This window comes from Pristiophorus japonicus, chromosome 14 (assembly GCF_044704955.1).
Source record: "Pristiophorus japonicus isolate sPriJap1 chromosome 14, sPriJap1.hap1, whole genome shotgun sequence".
NCBI lineage: Eukaryota > Metazoa > Chordata > Chondrichthyes > Pristiophoridae > Pristiophorus > Pristiophorus japonicus.
Genome location: NC_091990.1, coordinates 185,075,417 through 185,085,540, shown reverse-complemented (window position 1 = coordinate 185,085,540; position 10,124 = coordinate 185,075,417). Strand labels below are relative to the sequence as shown.

Here is a 10,124-nt window from a genome sequence, read left to right as displayed (position 1 = left end):
ATTCTTTCCCAGCACATCCCTAACTTCTTGATTATCATTAAGCCAGGAGACCAAACCTGCTTCAATGGGAGTGTTGAAACAAGGTTTGGTCTTCCGTTTCAATAGCAGCAACATCATGGGAATACCATTACCCGCAAGTTCCCCTCCGAGTCACACATCATCCTGACTTGGACATTTGACCATTTCCTATCTCACACAATAGGGAGAGTAGCATCACCACAAGGACTGCAGTGGTTCACGTAACTGGTCCACCACCAGCTTCTCAGGGCAAAGTTAAAGCACATGGGATTGGGGGTAGTGTGCTGACGTGGATTGAGAACTGGTTGTCAGACAGGAAGCAAAGAGTAGGAGTAAACGGGTACTTTTCAGAATGGCAGGCAGTGACTAGTGGAGTGCCGCAAGGTTCTGTGCTGGGGCCCCAGCTGTTTACATTGTACATTAATGATTTAGACGAGGGGATTAAATGCAGTATCTCCAAATTTGCGGATGATACTAAGTTGGGTGGCAGTGTGAGCTGCGAGGAGGATGCTATTAGGCTGCAGAGTGACTTGGATAGGTTAGGTGAGTGGGCAAATGCATGGCAGATGAAGTATAATGTGGATAAATGTGAGGTTATCCACTTTGGTGGTAAAAACAGAGAGACAGACAATTATCTGAATGGTGACAGATTAGGAAAAGGGAAGGTGCAACGAGACCTGGGTGTCATGGTACATCAGTCATTGAAGGTTAGCATGCAGGTACAGCAGGCGGTTAAGAAAGCAAATGGCATGTTGGCCTTCATAGCGAGGGGATTTGAATACAGGGGCAGGGAGGTGTTGCTACAGTTGTACAGGGCCTTGGTGAGGCCACACCTGGAGTATTGTGTACAGTTTTGGTCTCCTAACTTGAGGAAGGACATTCTTGCTATTGAGGGAGTGCAGCGAAGGTTCACCAGACTGATTCCCGGGATGGCGGGACTGACCTATCAAGAAAGATTGGATCAACTGGGCTTGTATTCACTGGAGTTCAGAAGAATGAGAGGGGACCTCATAGAAACGTTTAAAATTCTGACGGGTTTAGACAGGTTAGATGCAGAAAGAATGTTCCCAATGTTGGGGAAGTCCAGAACCAGGGGTCACAGTCTGAGGATAAGGGGTAAGCCATTTAGGACCGAGATGAGGAGAAACTTCTTCACCCAGAGAGTGGTGAACCTGTGGAATTCTCTACCACAGAAAGTAGTTGAGGCCAATTCACTAAATATATTCAAAAAGGAGTTAGATGAAGTACTTACTACTAGGGGGATCAAGGAGTATGGCGAGAAAGCAGGAATGGGGTACTGAAGTTGCATGTTCAGCCATGAACTCATTGAATGGCGGTGCAGGCTAGAAGGGCTGAATGGCCTGCTCCTGCACCTATTTTCTATGTTTCTATGTTTCTATGAGGGATGAGGAAGGAATGCAGCATTAATTGTGTCACCTACATCTTGAGCACAAATACTTCCCACACGAATCACTTTTTTTTGGCTTTCTGAGCACAGTTGGCAATTATGTGGCAAATCAGGAGGATTTTTGTCGTGGCTGCTCAACTTCTGGGAACTGGGTTAAGACTGTCTGACCTCAAGTGGCACATGACCCTTACAGACAACCAGACCAATAGAGACTTGTCATCCTTTTAGTCTATTTTGGTTTTGAAAGCAGCTCCGAGAGATGAATGGGGATAAATGGGGATATCTGGGTATTTTGGGGGTATAAAGTGGGTATCTGGGAGATATTGGGAGTATAACGGGGAGATTGGGTGTATAAAGGTGGTATCTGGATATATTAGCATTATAAAGGGGGTATCTGGGTATATTAGGGTTATAAAGGGGGTATCTGGGTATATTGGAGGTATCCGGGTATATTGGGGGTATCTGTATATTGGGAGTATAAAGAGGTATCTGTGTATATTGAGGGTATAAAGGGTTATCTGTGTATATTGGGGGTATAAAGGTGGAGAGGGTGTATCCTAAGGAAGGATATACTTGCCTTAGAGCGAGTACAATGAAGGTTCACTAGATTGATTCCTGGGATGAGGGGATTGTCCTTTGAGAAGAGATTTGAGTAGATTTGGCCTATACTCTCCGGAGTTTAAAAGAATGAGGGGGTGATCTCATTGAAACATATAAGATTCTGAGGGGGATTGACAGGGTAGATGCTGAGAGGTTGTTTCCCCCAGGCTGGGGAGTCTAGAAGAAGGGGGCATAGTCTCAGGATAAGAGGTTGGCCCTTTAGGACTGAGATGAGGATGAATTTCTTCACTCAGGGGGCTGTGAATCTTTAGAATTCTCTACCCCAGAGGACTGTGGATGCTTAGTCGTTGAAGATATCCAAGGCTGAGATAGATAGATTTTTGGGGCTAGACATTCGCCAGGTACACGACTGTTTTTCCGCCAGAGCGAAGCGATTTTTCTTTTTGCGATAAACGAGTCACACAACATTTTGGGCCCAGGTGGAAATTTCGACAGTGGTTTTGCGCCAGTGCTAAAAGTTATTGCTCGCCCGAATTTTAAAGCGTTTTTATAACATCAGTCGGCGTGCAATGCTGCACTATCGCCCGCGGGCGGTAAATTAGATGATATCGCCCGTTTTATTGACCGCCCGGAAACCTGCCCAGAAAAAACAGTCGGACCCTGGGCACACCCGCCGCTAACGGAGCCATCTTCAAAACGGAGCAGAAGTTCATTGCATGAAAGGATTTGGAGAAGGAAGGCTGTGTTTTACACACTGAAGATTTATGTGAGTTTATTGAGGATATTTAAGGACATTTTTAAAAAATGTGGGCTATAATATCTCTGTCATTATTCCTGGCTGCTTTTTCTATGTAGCGTCAAGCTGGAAGAAGGCTTATTGATGAGCATTGTGAGCGTAATCGAAGAGCTCGTAGACGTCTGAGACACAGTGCATTAGAAGGCTGTGCTTCCAAAGAGAGGTGGTCCCAGCGATATGCCAGCTCATAAAGGCAGACCTACAACCTACCAGCAGCAACAGGACTGGACTGCCTGTCGAGGTGAAGGTGACTGTAGCAATTGCCTCCAGCTCCTTTCAGGCATCAACAGAGGACCTATGATCCATCTCACAGTCCGCTACACATCGCTACTGTCATGTATTCAACCAACATTGTAACCCATGTATAATCTGACCTAAGTTGTACACCGTGAGAACACTGACCACTAGGTGGGAGACACTCCTAACCTGGACCTTCAGGTATAAAAGGGGAAGCTCCACCCACCTTCATCACTTGAGTGCTAAGGAATAAAGGACAGGTCACAGACTGACCTTCTCTCAAGCATGTGCCTCGTATGCATTTATACTGTATAGTAAGGACCTATCAATGGTGACGAGGATGGGATTTAAACCACGCGAGCATGGCCACTAGCAGAACAGACGAGAGGTACTGTGTTAAGGAATGGTTGGGACAGAGATTCAACATTGTTAAAGCAGCACACAGTTCTCCAGGCAGACAAGGGCAGTCGGGCATGTCCCAACATGTAGTCGAACCCAGAGGGGGAGTTTGACAGAGACAATGGCAAGCTGAACAGCGATTCACGCCATTGCAAGGGACAATGCGGCCAGTAATGGGGCCATCAACACCTGTTAATGGCGCATTCAAGGACAGTCACAGGGGCAGTCAAGGACGATCGACTGGCAAGGGACCTTTTGTTTCAAACAACAGCTCATGCTGGAGGCGTGGAGGCACACACTCAGCCGGAGTTTGCAGAGATGAGCAAAATACTTGCAGAAATTGCAGAAGTGAATGCTGGAGGAAATCGCTGGAAGCTGAAGTTCAGTGAGTTCATGTGGAGCACGTATACAGTTCATACACCAGGACGCCACTGATAATGATGAAAGTGCTCCTCAATGGCATCCCAGTATCAATGGAGCTAGACATGGGGGCCAGCCAGTCCCTGATGGGAATCAAACAGTTCGAAAAGTCCAAGGCCAGGAGGCCAAAATTATCGCCGATTGACGCACAGCTACAGACTTACACAAAGCAGATCATTCCGGTGCTAGGCAGCGCCACGGTAGTCGTGACCCAGAAAGATTCAGAGAACAGGTTGCCACTCTGGATTGTCCCAGGGGACGGTCCCGCACTACTGGGGAGGAGTTGGCTTGCTGTCATGAACTGGAAATGGGGCGATGTCAATGCAATTTCCTCTGTGGAGCGAGTATCATGCTCACAGATCCTGGATAAATTTGACTCATTATTTCAACCCAGCATCGGCACTTTCATGGGGTCCAAGGTAGTGATTCACATAAACCCGGACGCCAGGCCAGTACACCACAAGGCCAGAGTGGTGCCGTACGTGATGCGGGAACAGATAGAAGGCGAATTGGACCGCCTGTTGAGGGAAGGCATCATCTCACCAGTCGAATTCAGTGACTGGGCGAGCCCGATTGTGCCGGTGCTCAAGGCGGATGGATCGGTCAGGATATGTGGTGATTACAAGGCCACCATCAATCGGGTGTCACTCCAAGACCAGTACCCGCTACCGAGAGCAGAGGACCTCTTTGCGACGCTATCCAGTGGCAAATTTTTTTCAAAATTGGACCTGACCTCAGCTTACAATGACCCAGGAGCTGGTGAGTGAGTCGAAGAAGCTGACCACCATCACGACACACAAGGGGTTGTTTGAGTACAACAGATGTCCGTTCGGGATTCGCTCGGCCGCCACGATCTTCCAACGAAATATGGAAAGCCTCCTCAAGTCAATTCCAGGGACGGTGGTTTTTCAGGACGACATCCTCATCACGGGTTATGATACTGAAGAACACCTCCACAACCTGGAGGAGGTGCTACGCAGACTGGACCGGGTAGGGCTCGACTGAAATAGGCGAAGTGTGTCTTCCTAGCTCCAGAGATAGAATTCCTGGGGATGAAGGTAGCAGCAGACGGGATCAGCCCTACTGCGTCCAAGACGGAAGCGATCCAGAGAGCACCCAGACCCCGTAACACGACGGAGCTGCGTTCGTTCCTGGGGCTCCTAAACTATTTTGGTAACTTTCTTCCCAAATTGAGCACGCTGCTAGAGCCGCTACACGTGCTCCTATGCAAAGGTCGCGAATGGGTCTGGGGGGACAGCCAGGAAAGGGCTTTTAATAGAGCACGCAATTTGTTATGTTCTAACACTCTGTTAACACTATACGACCCATGTAAGAAACTTGTGTTAACGTGCGATGCGCTTCCTATTGTGTCGGGTGTGTGTTGCAGCATGTCAATGTCAAGGGTCAGTTACAGCCGGTAGCTTATGCCTCCAGGAGTCTGTCCCAGGCAGAAAGGGGCTAAGGGATGGTAGAAAAGGAGGCGCTTGCATGTGTATATGCAGTAAACAAAATGCACCAGTACCTGTTTGGCAGGAAATTTGAGCTGGAGACAGATCACAAACCCCTAACGTCCCTTTTGGCCGACAACAAGGCCATAAATGTAAACGCATCAGCCCGCATACAGAGGTGGGCACTCACGTTAGCCGCCTATGACTATACAATTTGGCACAGACCGGGCACCGAAAACTGCGCCGATGCACTCAGCAGGCTCCCACTAGCCACCACTGAGGGGGCTACCGAGCATGCTGCTGAGATGGTCATGGCTGTTGAAGCTTTCGGAAGCGAAGGCTCACCTGTGACAGCCCGTCAGATTAATGTCTGGACAAATAGAGATCCGCTATTGTCTCTCGTCAAGAAATGTGTCCTGAATGGGGACTGGGCAGCCACGTACAGGGCATGCCCTGAGGAATTTAAACCATTTCACAGGCACAAGGATGAACTCTCGATTCAGGCCGATTGCCTACAGTAGGGAAACCGCGTAGTCATGCCCCAGATGGATAGAGAGGTGTTCATCAGAGAACTCCACAATGAGCACCCGGGCATTGTCATGATGAAGGCAATTGCCAGGTCACACGTTTGGTGGCCAGGGATAGACACAGATCTGGAACTTTGTGTTCGCAGGTGCAACACGTGTGCCCAGCTGGGCAATGTGCCCAGGGAAGCCCCCCTTAGCCCCAAGCCATGGCCCGCCAAGCCTTGGTCACGCATCCATGTGGACTACGCAGGTCCTTTCATGGGAAAAATGTTTTTGGTTGTTGTAGACGCCTACTCCAAATGGATCGAGTGTGTCATTTTAAATTCAAGCACAGCCTCTGCCACGGTAGAAAGTCTACGGGCAATGTTCGCCGCCCACGGTCTACCGGACATCTTGGTCAGTGACAATGGCCCGTGCTTCACAAGCACTGAATTCCAGGACTTCATGGCAGGCAATGGAATTAACCATGTCAGAACGGCACCGTTCAAGCCGGCCTCAAACGGCCAGGCAGAACGAGCAGTGCAGATAATCAAACAGGGGATGTTCAGAATCCAAGGGGGTTCCCTACAAAGCCGCTTATCACGCCTCCTGTTGGCCTATAGATCCCGACCACACTCGCTCACAGGAGTTCCACCCGCAGAGCTACTAATGAAAAGGATGCTCAAAACCCGATTATCCCTTATACACCCCACCATGAAAGAAATTGTCGAGAGCAGGCGCCAGTCACAATATCACTACCATGACAGGAATGCGAGGGCGCGATGTATTGATGTAAATGACCCTGTTTTTGTCCTCAACTACGCTGCAGGGCCCAAATGGCTCGCAGGCACTGTGATTACCAAAGAGGGAAATAGGATTCTGGTAGTTAAACTTTCCAATGGACAAATCTGCCGCAAACACGTGGATCAAAGAAAAAGGAGGTTCAGCAACCTCATGGAAGAAGCAGAGGAAGAACACGATATAGAATTCATTCCACCACAGGTGACCGAACACCGGAACCAAAGGGAGGAGAGCCCAGTCACTGTGGGCAGTCTGGATAGGCCTGAGGCACCGCAAACAGCAGACACTCAGGCCAGCGCCCAACAACCGGAGCCCAAACTCAGGCGCTCTACAAGAGAGCGTAAACCACCAGAGAGACTCAACCTGTGATCCCAATAAGACTTTGGGGGGGAGGTGATGTCATGTATTCAACCAGCATTGTAACCCATGTATAAACTGACCTAAGTTGTACACTGTGAGAACAATGACCACTAGGTGGGAGACACTCCTAACCTGGACCTTCAGGTATAAAAGGGGAAGCTCCACCCACCTTCATCACTTGAGTGCTGAGGAATAAAGGACAGGTCACAGACTGACCTTCTCTCAAGCATGGGCCTCGTGTGCATTTACACTGTATAGTAAGGACGTATCAGCTACAATCGCCAGGTGACTACTGCACTGCACACACGCAGGAGGGATTTCATAAACTTCCCAATGACCAAGGAGGCACAGAATGAGAGGGCTGTAGGTTTTGGACAAATTGCTGGCTTTCCCAAGGTTCAGGCTGCCATTGACTGTGTGCACATCGCCCTGCGAACACCTATACTCAATCCAGAGGTTTACCGAAACTGAAAGGGATACCATTCCCTGAACTTACAGATCATCTGTGACCATACTCAGGGCATCATGGCAGTAAATGCCCAGTTTCCAGGTAGCATCCATGATGCTTTCATCTTGTGTGAGAGCAGTGTCTCATGCCTGCTCGAGCGTCAGCTATAAGGCCAGAGCTGGATGCTGGGGAACAAAGATTACGGCCTCGCCACCTGGCTCATGACCCCCCTCCAGAACCCTCAGACACAAGCTGAGCATTGTTATAATGAGAGCCATATAGCCACACGCAACACCGTTGAAAAGACAATTGGAGTGCCCAAGCAGCGCTTCCGATGCCTGGACCACTCTGGAGGCTCCCTGCGATACTATCCTCAGCAGGTCGCTGAGTTCATTGTGGTGTGCTGCATGCTACACAACTTAGCCACCATGAGGGGACATGATTTGCCACTGGGGACTGCCGGACCACCTCAGGAGAGAGGGGAGGAGGAGGACAAGGAGCCTGGTGAAGAACCTATGCCACCACCACCCCCAACACCACCAGCACAGGGGAGGCCACATGGAAAAGCCTGACATCAGCAGCTCATAATTCAACCCTTTGCTTGAAGGTTTGACCATTGCCTGCCCACTCTATACCACCATGTTGACTATTCCCCCTCTTATTCTGCAAATGAGACACGACACAGGAATGGTTATGGTGAACAAAATAATGTATTAAACTACACTAATTTTAATAAGATTTATTCAACATTTCAAAACTGGAATAAAATGTATTGAACATTATTGTGAATTGGAACACTTTAAAAACTTTTATAAAATAGCAATAGCAACAAAACAACAACAACCCCTGTCTCCAGCCCCTCCTCCCCCCCCTCTCAAACTAACACCCCTCCCTCGGATCATGACCCTACTCAAGGTGGCACCAAGACATCATGCAGCATGGTGGCCAGAGTCTTGCTGCATTGGGGGGCGGGGGGGGAGAGACAATGGAGACGCCATGTGTGGATCCCCTGGAGAAGCTCGGGGTATGGAAGGCCCAGCTTCTGAGTGGCGAGCCTCTTGCTCGGTGCTGCCACTCACAGGTGATGTGGGTCTGGGTGTGACACTGGGGACTGCAGTGTCAAAGATTGAGACCATCAATTGCGCTTGGGAGTGACAGCCTCGGTGTGGCTCGCACCGACAATCTGCGACCCGACCTCCGACATGTTTGCGGATAGTGCCGCAATGCTTGCGGGAAAACCACCCAAGACCTCCAGGAGTTGTCGGGTGAGCTGGACGTTCTCCCTTGACAGTCTCACCATGCCCAGGTGTGCGTCTACCTGCCTGTCAGCAGACCGGCTTTGCCGACTCACCCTCCGGAGAGATGGCACACGGGATTCGATCCCAGCACTGCGTTGCTGCACACCACTTGTACTCGGTGGCTCGGATGGCTCAAAGCCTGAGAATGTTTGTTCCTCGGACGAGCTGTGGCTGGAGCGAAAAGAGGTGTTGAGTGCACAAGCCCCCCCCCCCCACCCACAATCACCCCACCGCCCCCGGAATAGATTGATTGGTATGTTCCTCTCATGGAAGTTCCTCGCCCTCGTCCCTCTCCTCCACCCCCACATGACTGGCTGAGGTGGAGACTTCCATTGGAGGATGTGGCCCATGCGACTTCTCATCTGGAAATAGCAAACAACAGATGAGTGGTTAGCAGCCGGGTAGAGCACAGGCTCATTTGAAGGACCACTGCTACTCCATTATGTGTAGTCCAGAGACATTGCATCACATTGCCCCATCTCGCCCGGGGATTTCGCAGACTTACCCTTACTTTCCAATGGGGCTCAGCACCCCCAGGACAGTTGCTCTCCCTGAGGCACTGATCAGACCAGCCACTCTCTCCTCCAGGTCTGTCAGAGGCATGGTTCTGGGTGGACTGCCGCCTGTCCATCGCTGCTCCTGGTGGTTGTGGGACATCATTTTTTTTTTTTTAATCCAATTTCGTTCCAGATCAACTCTAACGCCAAAGATCACTTTGCGCCAATGTGTTTGATCTTAGGCCAAAAGGCCGAGAGGCGAAGTTGCACCGTTGCTGGAAATATTGCAATACCAGGTCGGTGCATGGAGTGGACGGGGCAAGCCCCTGATCCAGCTCCCTGTCCAAAAATCAATTCGATATCATGTCCCCCTAGGGGATATTAAACTGATAAGAACAGATATTACACTTGATCTTAGCCAAAAGGCCGAGAAGCGATTTAGTTCCCGGCAAAGATGACAATGGGAATGGTTACCAGAGGGCGCTTCTGCTCTTGTGGCACACACAGATAGCCGTCAAAGCACTTATACCATATGGCGGCAACCCCCCACCCCCCCCGACTGCGAGAGAACACCATCATGGCAGGTGGGGGATAAAAGGAAAAGCCAGCCACTGCAGAGAGCAGTGTGAGCTGCTCCAGGAGTGTGACGATTTCGAGGAGGGCAACTGGATTGACGTCACCAAAATTCAGGTCACTGATTGGAGCGTGGGCAGGACCATCGGCGGGGTGAGGACCCAAGTGCAGGAAGAGAGGCGGCGAGTAGCAGAGTAACGACAAGGTCAGGGTCCAGGAGAGGCGAGAGTTCGGGCCCAGGGGAGGCGGGGTCATGGCCCAAGCGGCAGTGTGGGAGGCGAGGAGCGAAGGGGTCGTGGCCCAGGAGCGGCACATCATATATCAACAGCGGGGTCGGGGCCCAGGGATGGTGAA

At 50.2% G+C, this 10,124-nt stretch overlaps 1 pseudogene; it reads right to left on the bottom strand.

The window, feature by feature from the left end:
• Positions 1-9,456: 9,456 nt before the first annotated feature.
• Positions 9,457-9,635, bottom strand: LOC139280478 (U2 spliceosomal RNA; annotated as a pseudogene).
• Positions 9,636-10,124: the final 489 nt, after the last annotated feature.